Source organism: Malania oleifera, chromosome 3 (assembly GCF_029873635.1).
Source record: "Malania oleifera isolate guangnan ecotype guangnan chromosome 3, ASM2987363v1, whole genome shotgun sequence".
Lineage (NCBI taxonomy): Eukaryota > Viridiplantae > Streptophyta > Magnoliopsida > Santalales > Ximeniaceae > Malania > Malania oleifera.
In genome coordinates, this window is record NC_080419.1 from 6,494,477 (window position 1) to 6,506,247 (window position 11,771).

Genomic DNA, 11,771 nt, shown 5'->3' on the forward strand with positions numbered 1-11,771 from the left:
ATGGACCCTAGGAACAGCAATACGAACACAGGAGGTGATGAGGTAGGGCCTTATAATGTGGGTGGCGAAGATTCCGATGCAATGTTATGCAGCGTAACCCAACAGATGAGAGCAAAGATGGCTAGGAATTCAGGGGAGCGGAGCTGCATGATTGAGCAGTTCGCGCGTATGAACCCCCCATCTTTTTCTGGAGGGGCTGACCCATTCAGAACCGAAGACTGAATCCAAGAGATTGAGGAGATGATGGCAGTCCTCCCATGTACTGACGAGCAGAGGATCCTATTTGCTACTTTTAAATTGACAAGAGAGGCTAAACACTAATGGAGATCAGTGAGAATGTTAGAGGAACATAGGCTTGAACCTAAAATGATGACATGGAACCATTTCAGGGAAATATTTTTTGAGTGGCACTTTCCTGCTGCTAACAGGAGTGCGAAAGCACTAAAAGTTTTGAGTTTGACACAAGGACACATGATGGTGCAACAGTATGCCGCCAGATTCATCGAGATGTCCCGCTTTGCTCCATACCTAGTGCTAGATGAGGAAAAGTAGGCGAGGAAGTTTGAGGAGGGCCTGAGCTTGGAATTATATGAGCAAGTTGTAGGCTTCCGGGTCTAGACTTTTTTAAAGATAGTTGATAGAGTTTCGGTGATTGAGAGTGGCCTATAGAGAGGCATTACGACACAGAGTCAGAGGAAGAGGCCCGCGCCTCTAGAGTTTTAGGCAGGTTCCAGCCAGGGGCTGTGAAGGAGACAGGATAGTAGAGGTAGTCAGAGACAGAGGATGGGAGACTGAGTAGTATAGGGCAGGCTGATGCCCTCTCCCTGTCCCAAATGCTACAGGAGACACCCAAGAGAGTGTCGGGTCAAAAGGGTGATATGTTATCGATGCTATTGACCTGGCCACATAGCAAGAGATTGCTGAGCATCGCTAGCGATTGCACCTGCTCCTAGATCATATAGAGGAGGTCACTAGGCACCCTAAGCCAGTCAACAGAGAAATACTGCCCAACACAGGTCTATGCTTTGACACCAGGAAACGCTGAGGTGGCAAGAGATGTCGTGACAGGTGCTATTTTAATACTGTCATATAAAGCTACTGCTTTGTTTGATTTAGAGGTGACTCATTCTTTTATCGCCCGAGAATTTGTTAAATTTTGTGGGATAGAAACTTAGTCGTTAGGTATTAGTTTGTAGTGTCTACGCCGATTGGGCCTCTAATGTTGTGTAGAAATGTGACGCCCCAATTTTCATACCATTGTTTTTCAATAAATAATAAATATTAATCAATAATACCCAAACATCGGCCACGTCAGAATCTCTGATACCGTATCAGCATAACCCGACCCAAAACGGGTACTAGGTAATCAGTCAAACTTATATAAACAACCCTAACAACGGAAGTCAATAATTACAAACCATCCAGAATACAAATACCCATAGTAATATATATATACAGGTCTAACTCATTTCCAAAACAGCAAAACACCCTAGGGGTAACACACATCCTAGCTCAAAACACTCACTTTGTCTATCAAGGTGTAGGCTCCCCTCTATCTCGGAGGTCTATCTCCTGGTCTGTCACGACTCTTTAAAATATTTAAATATTTGGATGAGACACATCTCAGTAAGATAGAATAAATTATTTACAGTGTGTGGCAATAAGAGTTTTGTTATATCATAATATTCTTATTTCAGTGATAATACCATCTGAGAAAAATATACCATTTATACTCATAATCATATAGATATAAAAAAAAAAGTTTTTATAAGCTTTAATTCCATTTTCCAACTCATTCACATGCAACCCATATTTATCAGCAAAATCTTCCGAGGATAGGGGAGATTACACGCCCATACATGTAGCTCCCCTCTGCTCTGATATCGTTTGTAATCTTGCTCGATTAACTCGGGTACAACTACAACTGATACTTATCAAGGCACTCACCTTACTCAGTAAGCTCTCATGTAGAGAGTTTTACCTCGCCTTTTCTATTTATGTTATTAAAATCATACTCTTTCTTTTCTCATTTTCATTTCATCATCTAGCACATGAGTGTCCTCGGTAACCAATACATGTGCGTTAGTAACTCATGGCTACCCTGAGGATATTCTCCAGGCTATGCTTCCCCCCATGGTCGAGGTTGTGCGGCCCGATAACTGGATCTAAACCGCGGTTGGCCTACCCTGTTAGATCAAAGTAAACAATCCATATAACCGTTTGTAGTACAAATGACCTACCTAACCCTGGTCCGGACTCCAAGTAACTAATCACATGGGAGGGGTTAGGGACATATTTCCTCAACATGGAAACATGGAATACGTTATGTATCCTGGACAGAGCTGGTGGTAAAGCTAGCCTATAGGTGACTGAACCCATTCTCTCAAGTATCTCGAATGGGCCAATAAACTTAGGGCTCAACTTACCCTTCTTTCCAAATCTCATAGCTCCTTTTAGCGGTGCTACTCTAAAAAATACCTGATCTCCCACATCAAATTCTAACTTCCGATGGAGAGTATCTGCACTAAGCTGCACTGATTCTGTCTTTAATAAGTCGGACTTTATCGTACGCCTGCTGCACTAACTCTGGTTCCAAAACTCACCTTTCACCCATTTCATCCCGGTATAGTGGAGAACGGCACCTCCTACCATATAATGCCTCATAAGGCACCATCCCAATGCTGGCCTGGTAGCTATTATTATGCGCAAACTCAATCAGCGGCATATACTGGGTCCAACTACCCCTAAAATCTAGCACACATACTCATAACATATCCTCAAGTATCTAGATTGCCCTCTCTGCCTACCCATTAGTATGAGCATAAAATGTCGTGCTGAATGCTAACTGAGACCCCAAAACTTCCTGCAAGCTCTTCCAAAATCGTGATGTGAATCGTGGGTCTCAGTCTGAAATTATGGATACTGGCACACCATGGGGTCGAACTATCTTCTGAATGTATAATTCTGCCAGTCTGTTCATAGAATAACTAACTTTAATAGGGAGAAAATGAGCGGTCTTCATTAATCAATTAACGACCACCTAAATAGCATTCTATCCATGTAGTGCCGGTGGTAGACTTGTGACGAAATCCATAGATATATGATCCCACTTCCACTCAGGGACGTGGAGTGGCTGCAACTGTCCTGTCGATCTCTGGTGTTCAGCCTTTACCTGCTGGAACATCAAACATTGCTCTACAAACTCGGCTATCTCTCTCTTCGTACCACTCCACCAGGATGTCTCCTAGAGGTCCCAATACATCTTAGTACTTCCATGATGGACTGTGTATAAAGATCTATGTGCCTCCTCTAAAATAGTCCTCTTAATTTCAGCATTTGCACGTATGCAAAGTATGGTACGAAACCTTAGAGCTCCATCATCTGAAATATTAAACTCTTCCCCCTAACCATATTGCACTTTATTCATCAATTCTTCTAATTCTGGATCATTCCTCTAAGTAACTTTAATTGTATTTTGTAGGATAGGCTGTAACACTAGGTTGGCAATAAATGTCAGTGATCATTTTCTACTAACTCCACACCAAGCCTCTCCAAGTCCATCTGAATCGGATGCTGAATCTCCACTATTGACAAGGCTACTCCCACTGATTTTCAACTCAGAGCATCAACCCCCACATTTGCCTTCCTTAGGTGGTAGTTGATAATGCAACCATAATCTTTGATGAGTTCTGACCATCTTCTCTACCTCATATTTAATTCTTTTTGGGTGAAAAAATACTTTAAACATTTATGGTCAGTGCAAATCTCACATCTCTCACCATAAAGATAATGTCTCCAAATCTTCAAAGTATACACTACTGCAGCTAACTCTAAATCATGTACCGAGTAGTTCTTTTCATACTTTTTAAGCTGCTTAGAAGCATAAGCAATAACCCTCCTGTGCTGCATCAACACACATCTGAGTCCCCTCAATGATGCGTCACTATATATAACAAATTCATCCTCTTCTGATGGGATAGATAACACCGGTGCAGAGACAAATCGTTATTTTAATTCTTGGAAGCTTTGTTCACACTCATCAATCCATTCGAATTTCACATTTTTCCTAGTGAGCTATGTTAGCGGACCCGATAATCTGGAAAAACTATCCACAAAACGCTGATAGTACCCTGCCAGACCTAGGAAGCTTTTGACCTCTTGAACGTTCCCCGATCTCACCCAATTCACTACTGCTTCTATCTTGCTTGGGTCTACAGATATGCCATCCCCGGAGATCACATGCTCGAGGAAAGTGACCTGCTTCATCCAGAATTCACATTTCTTGAATTTAGCGTATAACTTCTTTTCCCTTAATACATGCAATACCAACCATATATGATCCTCGTACTCCTCAAAACTCTTCGAGTAGACTAGTATTTCATCAATAAATACCTTAACAAACTGGTCCAAGTACTGATGGAACACTCGATTCATTAAATCCATAACACTGCTGGTGCATTAGTCAATCCAAATGACATTACCAAGAACTTGTAGTTTCCATACCTGGTTTGCAAAGTTGTCTTCGAAACGTCCTCTGCTTTAACTTTTACCTGGTGATATCTCAACCGAACATCAATCTTAGAGTAGACCTAGGTCCCCTGGAGTTGATTAAATGAATCATCAATTCTGGGAAGAGGATATTTATTCTTGATTGTCACTTTATTTATCTTTATATAATCAATGCACATCCTTATAGTCCCGTTTTTTTTCTTCATGAACAAGACTGGTGCTCCCCAAGGCGACACGCTAGGCCTACTAAACCCTTTATCCAACAAATCTTGCCACTGGTCTTTCAATTCTTTCAGTTCAGTTGGGGACATTCTATAGGGTGCTTTAGATATCGGTGTTGACCTTGGTAGCAAATCCACCACAAATTCAATTTCTCAATCTAGTGGTAAATCAGGTAATTCCTCTAGAAAAACATCTGGAAATTCTATGACCACTCAAATATCAACTTGTTTCAATTCTTACTTTGGCATCTTCTTTATATAAACAACATACCCCTGACAACCACCCTGAAGCAACCTTCTCATCTGAATAGCCGACACTAACTATGGCGAGGCACGAACATGTGACCCTATGAATTTGAATTCCTGCTCTCTCGGGGTCTTAATATCACTTCTTTTTTATGGCAATCAATGTTGGCGTAATTAGCTGCTAGCCAGTCCATACCCAATATCATATCGAACCCCTGCATGTCTAATACCATGAGATCGACTGGTAACACTTTCTCTTGAATGTCCACCGGATAGTTTCTAAGCACCCTTCTACACCTATAGCAAATAGGGTATGCCTGTTCACCCTAATACCCATAATCCCCCCTCTCCTGTCTCTAAGCTCTACCATATCTACCTCCCCTCTAAGGGCCTCGGCTAGATCTTGCCTGGAATCCCGGAGGCGTTGCCCTCTTTCTCTAGATCGGTGCTCCCATATCTTTCTGTTCACTCTCCTCTACTGTTGTGGCCCTGTTAACCAATTCGAAGAAATCCTACACTTTTAGGACTGCCACCTGCTTGTAGATATCTTGCCTCAAGCCCCTCTCAAACATCCTTTCCTTTTTAACCTTAGCTGGGACGACGTAAGGGCAAAGCGTGAAGCTCTCTGACAGTGGCTAGAAAATAATGATCAAAGAAAATTTCTTTAAATCGGCACCAGGTCATAGCCACTGGTACATGTATTTGCTTCTCCAATAATCTCATAGTCGTCTACCACCTCTCGACCTCTCTTGTCAATTTATAGGTAGCATAGAGAACCCTCTGTTTATCCGTACAGTGGAGTACCGCCAATATTTTTTCCATCTCTTGCACCCAATTTTCAGAAACTGCAAGGTCGGCTCCCCCTGAGAATGTTGGAGGATTCATTTTAGTAAACTTCTCGATAGTATAACCCTGATCTGTCGATGGGCCTCCCTGCTCTCTAGAGCTCCACGCAATCTCAGTCATAACCTACCGAGCTACATTACGTAAAACGACATCATAATTCCCCCCACCCCTGCCAGAAGGCCCAGCACCATCGTCCCGCTAGCATGAGCACTGCTATTTCCTAGATCCATCCTACAACAACACCAAAATAATTTGAGAGTCTATACCTCTTAATATTATTCTTACATTAATCTAAATAAGATATCTCCTTACCACTTGTTTCTAATTTATGGTTCAGTCCTACCATCCAAAAATAGAAACCGATGAAAGTTTACTATGGTTTTCCTAGAATCGTCACCCTAGGAAAAACACAGAAATCATCCCGAAGTTCCTGTCTCCAAATCGTGAGACAAAATCCTAAATTCTCACCTTAACTTCCTAACATTAACTTACTGAAATTCTGATCTATCCCAATTCCATTCTCTCTCAGATCTATTCCTATACTCTGGTATTATTTTTCGTTGTATTCTATAGTCTATAGAACCTAACAACCTAGGCTCTGATACCAAATTGTAACGTCCCAAAATTTCATGCTATATTATTATTATTATTATTATCATCATCATCATCATCATCATCATCATCATCATTATTATTATTATTATTATTATTATTATTATTATTATTATTATTATTATTATTATTATTATTATTATTATTATTATTATTTTCACATTACACTATCAAGCTATATTTCATAACTCTGATACCCTGTATACAAATACATATCATCATCACGACCCAGAGTGGGTGCCGTGGTAAATTGTGCACACCATGTATGATACCTATGCAGCAGAAAATCATAAATATCTAAACCATAACCCAAAATACACAATACTAGAGTACTACAGATCCATCATATATATATATATACACACACACACATTTCCCAAAATACTGACGGTTTTATAACTCAGCCCAAAACTCACCCCAGAACTATGTCAACTTAGTTTTCTCCTCTATCTCTGAGCCGACCCTGCACGTCTCTCTGGGTTACTTAAAATGTTTATAATGCTGAGGTGAGAAACCTCTTAGTAAGGAGAAACATGTTATACCAGTGTGTGGCATATGATTTGATACATAAAACGTAATCTTCTATTAAAGCTATAAATGAGATATCAGGTAAAGGTATATGTACCATAACCCACATTTATGTCATTTAAAATACAGTAATTCTAAGTTAATTATTCAAACATACTTCTATATATAATATATAATCTCTGTTGTTCTGTGTATACTGTATATATATATATATATATATATATATATATATGATTCTGAAAACTTCTCTAGATGGATGTATGTCATGATTTAACCCCTCGTGACAGGGTTGTGTGGCTCGTAGGCGGGACTAAACACTGGTTAGCCTACCAGTGCTAGTTTAAATGTATTTGTGTATATTTCTGTAGTACGAAAGGCCTGCTCACCTGGTCCGGATGCCTGGGAACCCTCTACCCTACCTATGGCACAATCGGCTTCCAATACCATACTCTATCTGAGACATATAATTGCACTGTCTATATTGTATAGTTACGATACGGTACTCTATAAACTGCTCTATTCCATCAAGGTCTGATACTGTATAATACTATTTCTATATAATATCTATCTGTTTTAACATGACTCTATATCAATTGTATTAACCATGATGCTATAATAACAGTATATCTGTATCATCTGTAATTCTGTATGTCATGGTTCTATGCTCTATATATAATGGTTCTTAAAACTCTGTATAATCATGGTTTTATAAAACTGTGAATAATCATGATTCTGTAAAACATTGTATATCCATAATTCTGTAAAATATTGTATATTCATGATCTTGTAATATGAATTTCATGGTACTGTGCAAATTGTATGTCATAATTCTATATAAACGTGTAAACTATAATTCTGTAAAATATTGTATAACCATAGCCCTGTAAATAAAACTGTATAATCTATATATTGTAATTCTGTAAGAACTATATAATCATAATTCTATAAATCTATATTAAATTATGTAATATTCCAATATTTCTCATACCACACAATTTAATAAAACTCGTTAAATATAATTTGTAAAACTGTATAATTTCCATGCTCTGATTTGTTAAAAAATCATACTCTGTAACTCATAATCAAATGCTATGCTATACTGGTAAATTTTCTAATTTAACTAACATAACATATTTCCCTTACCTGACTTTCTAAGGACTCTTTATTATTTTCCTGTTTCACGCTTGTGGCGTTCGTAATTTCAACGCCCTCAATTTATACACATGTATTTTCCCCAGTCAATCAACTGAATTTCCTAGAATTATCACATTCACATTTTTCCCAAACCCGCATAGTCCTAGTTTATCTACTGAATATCAACCAGAAAAATATTATCAATTTTACCTTATTTCCTAGGAAAATACCCACCGAAACTCTACCTCATGCCTGCAGCTTTTACACCATGACACTGTATTTCACAAAATTCCAATTCCTTAGTTCAACCCTAGAACTATAATCATATTCACATTTCTAGGCCTATGCATCCAACAATTCAGATAAACAAACCATAAACACCCAAATTACCTCCTTATCTCAATTTTGGAATGGTGCCTGAACTTCCCAAACCAAAATTCTGCTCCACCTACATTGTAGAAAATCTTCATAGGAACCTCGTGGTGGTTCTTGATCGTTGAAACGAGGCTTAATGGAGCCGAAATCAAAGGAAATTGGAAGAGGGTTTCATAGGGTTCTTAGGAGAGAGAGAGAGAGAGAGAGAGAGAGAGAGAGAGAGAGAGAGAGAGAGAGAGAGAGAAAATAATTTGATTAAATGAAATGTGGCCAATGGGACTTTATATCTTTAGCACTGTCAGAGAAAACCGTCGCCTGTTTTTTCTTATTCTCAAAGAACCGTCATCGATTTTCTCTTAACCGGCCTAAAATTTACTATTACCTTTTACCATTCCATGGTGAAAAGCCAAAATCGTCACCGGTTTTCTTCCTTCTCTAGAAAACCGTCGTCGATTTTCTCCTTCTCCGGCCAAAAATTCACTTTTCCCATTTTCTTTTATTTATTATATTTTTTGGGTCTCTATAGTTTAATGGTCTCTCACTACTTGATCTCTACAGAGAACGCCGTAACCTCACACTAGTCACTCACAAGGAGAGGGACAAGTTTTACAACCTCAAGCAAAAAAATGTTTCTTCTAAACTTCAACTTCATATATTGTTCCTACAATAAGAAGGCTATTTATAGGCATAGCCTGGGAGACAAAGCATTAAACACTCAACAACTCTCAACAACTTTCAACAACTATTAACCTAATACAATTAATATTTACTAAAAAATAAAGAACTTCACTTATAAGCACTCAAGTCAAGTTTAGTTGTCTTGCATTATTACAATTCAAATTTGAAATTTAAACATATTCCAAAAGGAAGGCCAAAACCGTGTGGGGCCCATTAGAGCTGTGTGGGGTCCATTGGGCTATGTGGGGCCCACAAGCTGTGTGGGGCCCTCATGGGTCTTAAACTCGAACTTGTAATAGTATGTCAACTCGGGTCTTCTCATGTTGAAAATCTTCAAGATACTCCATGTATACCTGCAAGAGTTATAAACCAATGTGGACATCGGGTGGCCGTCCACGTGTCACCATATCGGTGAAGGACAAGGGTAAAGGCTATTGATCCCCATCATCGAAGGGCCAGTGACAAGCATCGAATCCGATTGGTGTCATTTAGATTAGATTTCATTTAATTATCAATTTATTGTTTTGTTTAATTCTAAGTGCAATTTCAATTCTTGCTTTGTTATTATATTCTGAATTTCAATACAAGTATGCTTTCAATATCATATTTCAATACCTTGTCTTTAATTTCATGCACTATGAGTAGCTAATTCCTTTAGAGCTCTGGTTGTGATGAAACCCTAGGCCATAGTCCATTAGCTAGGTTTTAGTCAATTGTGCATGATAGGGTTTGGTTGTGAAAAAGTAATCCATATTCGCTGGATAGGGTCAACCCCATCTCCTGGTTGTGCTTCGAACGATTGGTGTGACCCGACGACCCTATGACACTCAAGTGGATTACACTAAAAATGAATCATGTTCACTAGATAGGGTATACCCCATTCTACCAATCGTGCTCCGAACGTTTGATGCGAACCCAGCTACCCTATGCTACTCAAGTGAATGACTTTTTTTTCGAAACCCTAATATGGATAATTGACCGAACCTAGGGATTGCTCACTAAAGGCTAGGGTGGATTCATAACTAGAGACTTGCTTTCCATAGGTAATTTAATTCAATTTACTTGCTTTCGTAGTTTAATAGAAAAACCCAAAATTCAATCTTATCATTATTGTTCAAGTGTAGTAAGATAGATTAAAATTCGTTGACTGCTACACTAGAGTCCCTGAGATCGACATCCGACTCACTCCTTGTTCTACTGAACTTTGGATTAGTTAGGTTATAAATATTATTTTTGATAGTTAAGGACCCAACCCTTGGTGAACCTACCAAAATTTGGCATCATTGCCGAGGACTCAGTTACGGTAGTGAGCCAATTCTTAGTGTAGTTTACTGCATGATTTTTATTTTTCTTTTGTTTTATTTTTGTTTCATATTTGAAGGCTTGATTGTATGCTGAATTTGTATATGTTGAATTTGCAATCTTTGGATCCCGAGTTAGTGCTTGTAGACCCTGAGATTGAGAGATCTCGTAGGTCAATTAGGAAATCTACTTTTAGTCCAGAGTTAGCCGAGTCCTCTGAACCTAAAGTCATGGCTGAACGTCAATCAGTTCTTGCTTTTCATAATCAAAACTAAAACCTAGAACCTCTTGCTCCCCATCGACCTACGGCGGAAGATTAACCTCTTCGGGCCTTTAGGGACTATTTCACACCCAATGTGTACACATCATCGTCTTGCATCTAATTTCTGGATGTTGAGGTGACGCAATTCAAAATCAAGACCTCCACCATCTTGATGCTTCCCAACTTCTTTGGGAATTCAACTGAAAATCCATACAAGTTTCTTGAAATTTGTTCAACCATCCATATACCTAACTTTAGTGATCATGCCCTTTGTTTAATGCTATTTCCATTCTCTCTAAAAGACAAAGCCAAATGTTGGCTGAATTCCTTAGAGCCGAATTCGGTGACCACCTGGGCCACCATGCAACACGAATTCTTTTAAAAGTACTTCCCCATCGGGAAGACTAACCAGCTTAGGAAGGCAATCAACAGTTTCTCACAAATAGATTATGAGCAATTTTTCGAGACATGGGAGCACTTTAGGGACTTTTTGCATGAATGCCCACACCATAAAGTCCCTAGGTGGCATCTAATTCAAACCTTTTAAGAAGGGTTAGCTAAGCGCGATAGATCCATGATCAATGCTGTAACGACCTGCCTATTTTTCCATATATATATATATATTTTTTTCCACATAAAGATAATATTAATAATTTTAACATCCAATTAAACTATCATAACCATGATCAACCTGGACCCATAGCTTCCAGGGATATACCTGTCATAAAACTCTAATACCTAAGTAGTGGAAAACATAAAATCATATACATGCCATAAACATCAGAAATCATACCAGAGTTCTAATAAATCCGTCATATACATATACATACATCCCAAAAGTGTAATAACCCCAAAAAGGGATATAGAAGATTAGTGGAGTGATTCCAAAATAATAATAATAATAATAATAATAATAATAATAATAATAATAATAATAATAATAATAATAATTAATTACATTTAAAATAAAAAATAATAATAATAAAATAAACGATAAAATAAAAATAAAATAATTAATTAATTATTAATTAAATTAATTAAATAATTATTATCATTAA

The 11,771-nt window shown here is 38.2% G+C and overlaps 1 non-coding gene across 1 annotated transcript; it reads right to left on the reverse strand.

The window, feature by feature from the left end:
- Nucleotides 1–11,123: 11,123 nt before the first annotated feature.
- Nucleotides 11,124–11,229, reverse strand: LOC131152449 (small nucleolar RNA R71). Its single transcript, XR_009135950.1, has one exon. It is a non-coding gene; the product is annotated as a small nucleolar RNA R71 (small nucleolar RNA).
- Nucleotides 11,230–11,771: the final 542 nt, after the last annotated feature.